General features: G+C 47.4%; 1 protein-coding gene across 2 annotated transcripts in view; it reads left to right on the top strand.

Moving 5' to 3' along the window:
* Positions 1 to 5,740: 5,740 nt before the first annotated feature.
* SNTG1 (syntrophin gamma 1) overlaps positions 5,741 to 6,000 on the top strand; it is a 318,063-nt gene continuing 317,803 nt past the window's right edge. For both annotated transcript variants that reach the window (XM_088057611.1, XM_088057609.1), the window contains exon 1: positions 5,741 to 5,861. The gene's annotated coding sequence lies outside the window, so the exon portion shown is untranslated. The remainder of the gene's footprint in view (positions 5,862 to 6,000) is intronic.

Here is a 6,000-nt window from a genome sequence, read left to right as displayed (position 1 = left end):
GAGACACCTACATCCCCTTCTCTGCACTACAGATACCATTTCTTGCACTTACAGCAAACACTGAATTCATTCACAGAGCACCACACTGCTGCTGTGGAACTGAGGAGAAAAATCTGAGCTGAAGCAGCTGTCCTTTTTATTGAAGGTTTGGAGGGATGCTGTGGTAGCTCCAGGGTGGGAAGGCTTGCCTCATTCATCCATAGGCAGAACCACCCCTCCACTTCTTTGGCAGCCGTGGAAGCAGCTTCTTTTTATCTCTTCTCCTTGGGAGCTATGAACGTGAAAAAAACCTGAGCCATTTGAAAGCATTTACTGATTAAATAGTCCTTGTTCTCTTCGTCCTCCCACAGGCACACCCCTGGGCCAGGCTGGAGATGCTGGGCAGACCACATCCTAAAACCCATCTGCAAGGGATTATCTGTAAAGGGACAAATTGTGTACTTAAGCCACACTTCACAAAGTGGCTTCAACTCTGGAGCTGAGACTTCCATCCACAAAAATTGCCTGAAGTATATACAACAGATCTTTAATGCCAGGAACATACCAATCTTTTTTATAAACTATAGCTGCACCCACATATATTTCAAACTACTTTAAACAATTAAATTATCTGAAGACCACATCCCAGATTTGAATTACGCTGTCTCACCTTTTAACTCACATTTCAAAAATTGTGAAGATAAGAGAAATAAATTCTTTCCCATCCTTAGAAATCTTTTATATTTTAGTTTTCTTATGGAGACTTATAAATCCTACAGAATGTATGTTAGCTATTTTCAAATTATATTTTTATGAGTTATTTTTATTCCAAATGGAAAAAAAAAACACATCATTTTCAAACTTTGCAGTGTGCACAGTTGATTTTTAAATGCACATAGGAGTATTTTATCTCCTTTTGGTGAAGAAATAGGATAAATATGAGAATGAAAAGATACTTTTTCTTGGTTGAGAATAAAACAGAAAAAGACAACTGATAATTTTCTTAGCTCCTACTATTTATGGCCTATGATTTGTTACTTGTCTCTTTTAATTTGTGATAGTTGATTCTAAAAAATTAATTAATAAGGCAGATTAATGGTGATAATTTCCTTGAGAGTAGTTACAATACTTTGTTAGAATTTTATCCAAATTCTCCTCTAGTTAAAAATACCCATTAATGAGATGCAAGCCATTTTTAGACTACTATAAATAATAACAGTACTGAACATGATATACAGGCTGAGTGTAAAATTTAGGATTAATGAATGATATAAAGACTATGAATTTCCTAGTTTCGCTTGAGATTTTCTGCTGTTAGATTTCAATGTATATGGGTTTAAATTCTCCAAGCCTTGAGGTGATTTGAAAAGCACAGAATTTCAAAGTAAAAAGTCATATGGAATTTATGGAATTGCTAATATCCTGTTTACATGTAAAAAGAGAGATTTTAATGTATAACTATATTTGGTTACAATCTGAACAAACCCCCATGTCTCTCTTTGGGCCCATGTGAGTGAAGTTTTAAGTGGATTGAGGAGAGCTCTTGAGAAAAAAATCATGACAGCAAGGAATATTATGGAATATAGCTGCAGAATTTTTTTGCCACCTACAGACTGTAAAAGGCTATTTTGGTTTCCATCATTTCCCCAGTCATATTTTCAGATTACAAGCCATGGTGACAAATGACACATTATTTTATATAAGGGTGCCAGAAACCGGTAAATGGAGTATTTTTTTGAAGCTTAGTTTAGACTAATTGTTTGGAAAAAAGGAGGGAATATGTTCATAGACTTTTTTTGACATAGCTTTGTGGATTATTATCAGTCTGTGAATGGAAATGAAAAACAAACCAATATCATCAGAAACTGGGAATGCGTTCCTCTTTTGCACCCTGATATAGGAAGTACCAAGGTGCTTACAGATGATCCTGTGATCTACTTTCTATGAAGTGTGACACCTGTCCTTGATGGTGTTACATTTACTACTCTGACTGCTGTCTTTTCCAAAAGTGGATATTGAAAATAGATTAATTCTATTCTCACAGAATCAATTAATAGCCCATCAACCATGATGTGTTCCCAGAGGTGGTAGGACTTGCGACAGGATTGGAAAATCTAATGTTGCAGTGATGTTGGACAAAAACCACTCTCTATTTCCCAAAGCATCTTAACATCTTTCTTATATATTCATGTTACTTGTCCACTACACCTGGTAGTTTCTTTTCCTGTGCACTTTTACAAAGCCCGAGTTCTCCTATCTTTATTTCCCAGCACTTGCAGAATGGGGCTTATGTGTGACTGACATATGCACAAGTGTTTGACTGGCAAATGTCAGCATCCCTGCCCACAATAAAAGTGAGCTATACTTTCAGAACAACAACAACAACAAAAAAAATATTAGATGCTGTAGTAATTTTGCAAAGAGAAAAAAAGACAAATGATCTCCTGTGGATAGGTAGTCAATACAGTTTTACTTTACAAGGGTGTCACTTCTTTGGTGGGTAAAATTCTTCCTTTCATTCTCACAATTTTTAAACAATGACAATTTATCTTCATGCTTTGCCTCTATTTCTTCCCTTTTTAATGCTATTCCTCCTTTGTCATGTCATCCTTGTTGGTGACTTGAGTGGTGTCAGTCTGCTGAAGCTGAAGAACCTAGAACAGAAGCCAATGAAGCCAATCTACCATCAGCTTCTTTTGTGAAATTTCTTAATTCTCCATACTACACAAAAACAATTCTGGCTCACACGCTCTGACTATAAATGTTGCTTCACATTGTTGACTACATCTTAAACTTACCTGACATCTGATTTCTGTATATGTAAAAATTTTATGTTGTGTTTGTGCTGCCTAAAGCAAAAATGCAACACAAATGTAACCTTCTAATTGTGTGTAAAACTGGAACACATGCTTATTTTACACAATGTGTTTGATAATTATAAAAAACACTGTACACTTTTTTCACCTGGTTTGGTAGAACCAAACTTCAGCATATTCTCAGTGGCAATGAAACTTACAGCATACAAGTATTTTAATACATGTAGGAATAGTTTGAAAGATATTGCAGTAAAATATAACCACTTCCTTTTGTGAAACGAAACTTTCTTTCTTGCTTGAGCTATCCATTCTTCATCATCACACAAAGAATGAAACTGGAGGATTTCATGAAAGATGACAGATCTTCCTACACATGGGGAAACACGATATGTACTGATTAATCCATAGGTGACCTTGACAGTGAAAACCGAGAAAGTTTTCCCTGTTGGAATTTGAGTGTGGGACTGACTCTAGACAAAATAATCAAAAGATCATAAAATATTATTTGTTTCCACTTTGTTTAAAAACTTCTCTCTTGGGTGCTGAGTTTCTCAGCAGGGCATGAACAAAGAGGGTTACAATTCCATTTCTGTCTTTGATTAATTTTTGGTTCATTACATTTCACTCATTTCAATTCTCAGACATGTATTTCAATCATCCCAGCCCTCATATATGTGTAGTTTTAATAATCTACTTTTTCGGTCTTGCCAGGAGAACCATCAGCTCAACCTACTCAATCTTTCAATAGAGCCACAACAGGACAAATAGCTTGGTTAGTTTGTAGCTATTAAGAACTCTGACATCAATTCAATACTAAGAAACAAGGAAAGATAAAGATCTGCATCTCAAGATGAGAACTGAAGTACAAATCTGTTCAATTAGGCATGAAACTTATCACTGCATTTTCTAATGCGTTTATCAACCCAACAGCTTCATTCTTCAGAGCAACTCTCTTAGCTTTGCATTTAGCCTGCGTGAAGCTGTCATTTTAAATCTTTTCCCCCTTCAATAGCTCACTGCACATTATTCAAGGTAATATTTATAAAGGAGCGCATAAGGCACAGAAGCATTTTTGTGTGTGCCAGCTTGGTTGAATAAAAGTCCTTGATTGTAAGATGCCCGTGAAAACCACTTTTCATGATAAGAAGCCCAAAGAAGTTGAAGCGAAAAAGGCTATCGGAGGAGCTACAGAAAAGCAAAGCTCAATCTCTTTTTAGCGGACTTTTAATTGCCACCACCCTCCCTGACATCCTCAGCCTAACTGCAGAGAAACTCTGCTTCCAGGAGCTGGAAGGAGCCCCAGAGGATGCGGGTGACACCACAGCTGCTCCCCTCACTCGGGATTTAGCAAAAGCCCCGCGACGGCCGGGCTCTCCCCGACACCGAGGAGGCGCAGAAGCTCCGCGGGATTCCCTGCCCGCAGCTCTCCGCAGCGCCGGCGGGCGGCGAGCCCGGCTGCCGGCACCGCCGCGGGGAGCCCGGTGCCGAGGGGCGGCTCCGGCGGCGGCTCCCCTCGGGCTCTCCCCTAATGCTTTTTCCTGCTGCGTTAATTCTTCTCCTGCCTTCGCCGTGGCAGGTCGACTTCTGGCAGCCCCGTCCGCGGGGAAATGTCGCTTCCCTGCGGCGGCCGCCTGTACGTATGGGGGTGTGTTCATACATGTACATACATATACATGTGTTAGATATATATATATACATGGGTGTGCCTATGTAAGTGACTGATAGCTGCGTTAGAGCGTGGCGTTGCAGCGCTGTCCGACGGGAAGAGCCATGCCTGCGGGCGAGCGCTGGCAGGGCGCTATGTGCGCTGCTGGAAGCACGAGCGTGCGGACACAGGAGGGCGAGGATCACGCTGGGCTTTCGGGAGGCACAGGGCAGCTTGTCCCTCGCTCCCTTTGGGCTCTCCCCTTGTCCGAGGCACGCCGAAAGAGCGGCGCTGGCTGTGCGCAGGGGGCGGTGGGCGCCGCAGAGCGCTGCTCCGGGTTAGAGGCTGGGAGACGGGGCGGGGAGAAGGCAGCGCCGCTGCCGCCCCAAACTAGCCGGGCAAAGTGATACAACCAGCACCAAATTTCTTCCCAGTATGGGGTGGGGGTCGATGTACGTTCCCTCTGGCGAACTGCCAGCCGAAACCCAGTCACACAGCTGGCAGAAAGGGCAGCCCGGGCAGTTGAGTAAAAGCGGAGGCTCAGTGAGGCAGAAGGGGGACGGATAACTTTCCTGCCGGGCACGGGGTGAGCGGGCAGCCGCAGCTCCCTTAGGACCGGTGAGGCGGGCTCCGGGCGAGCGGGCTCTCCCGCGGCCCGGGGAATCACCGCCTTCCCCGGGTGGTCCGGCAGCTCCGGCGCCGCGCCCGGGACCGCGCCGTCCCTGCGCGCCCGGGGGTCGCGCTCACCCGGTGGTCCCAGCTCCGGCTGCCCGTGGGAAGCGACGCCCGGCTCGCCGCCCGCTCGCCCCTCTCCGGCACGGGGGCCGGCCCGGGGGAGGGCTGCGCGTCACCGGATCTGCTGGCGCCGGCAGCGGGGCGGCGTTACGGAGCGCCCCGGGAGCGGCGGAGGGGCGGGAGGGGGCCCCGGGGGGGCCCGGCATCCCCGCGCCTGGCTGCGGCCGCGGTGGCGGCGCCGCGCCGCCTCGCCTCCCCTCGCCTCGCCGCGCCTCGCCTGGCCGCTCGCCGCCGCGGAGGGGCGGCGCGGCTCCCCCCACGCCCCCGCCCGGCGCCCCCGCCCCGTCCCGGGGAAGGGCGCGGGGAGCCCCACGCTCCCCCTTAGCGCGGCGGCGGTGTTCGAGCCGGCGGCGGCGGCGGCCGGGGTGCGATGCCGTGTTAGCCGGCGGCTCGCCCCGAGGTAGCGCCGGCGGGAAGGAGCGCGAGTTGCCGGGGCTGTGGCTGACACCATGGGCACCGGGCGGGGGGGCGAGGCGGCCGGGCTCCCTGCGCTCCTCGGCTGAGCCCGGGGATGTGCCGGCGCCCGGAGGAATTATTTTGGAACTAGCACGGAGCGGTGGGAGGAGGACGAGCGGCACAGCGCTTCACGGCTGCGAGGAGGTCGTCCGGCGGTGCTGTATAGGCAAGTAAGCGCTTGCTTCCTTTTCGCTGCGTTCCCTTCGTCTCCAGTGACTTTTTTTTTTTTTTGCAGCTGCTGGTCGCTTGCTCCCAGTTCGGAGGCAGGATGGTCGGCGGCGCCAGCAGCAGTTCTCGGGGGTTGAGGTG

The sequence above is a fragment of the Pseudopodoces humilis genome, chromosome 1, assembly GCF_049639895.1.
Source record: "Pseudopodoces humilis isolate 2021_Gansu_Grassland_sample_001 chromosome 1, ASM4963989v1, whole genome shotgun sequence".
NCBI lineage: Eukaryota > Metazoa > Chordata > Aves > Passeriformes > Paridae > Pseudopodoces > Pseudopodoces humilis.
Note: the sequence above shows the minus strand (reverse complement) of the source record. Positions and strands in the feature narration are given on the sequence as shown.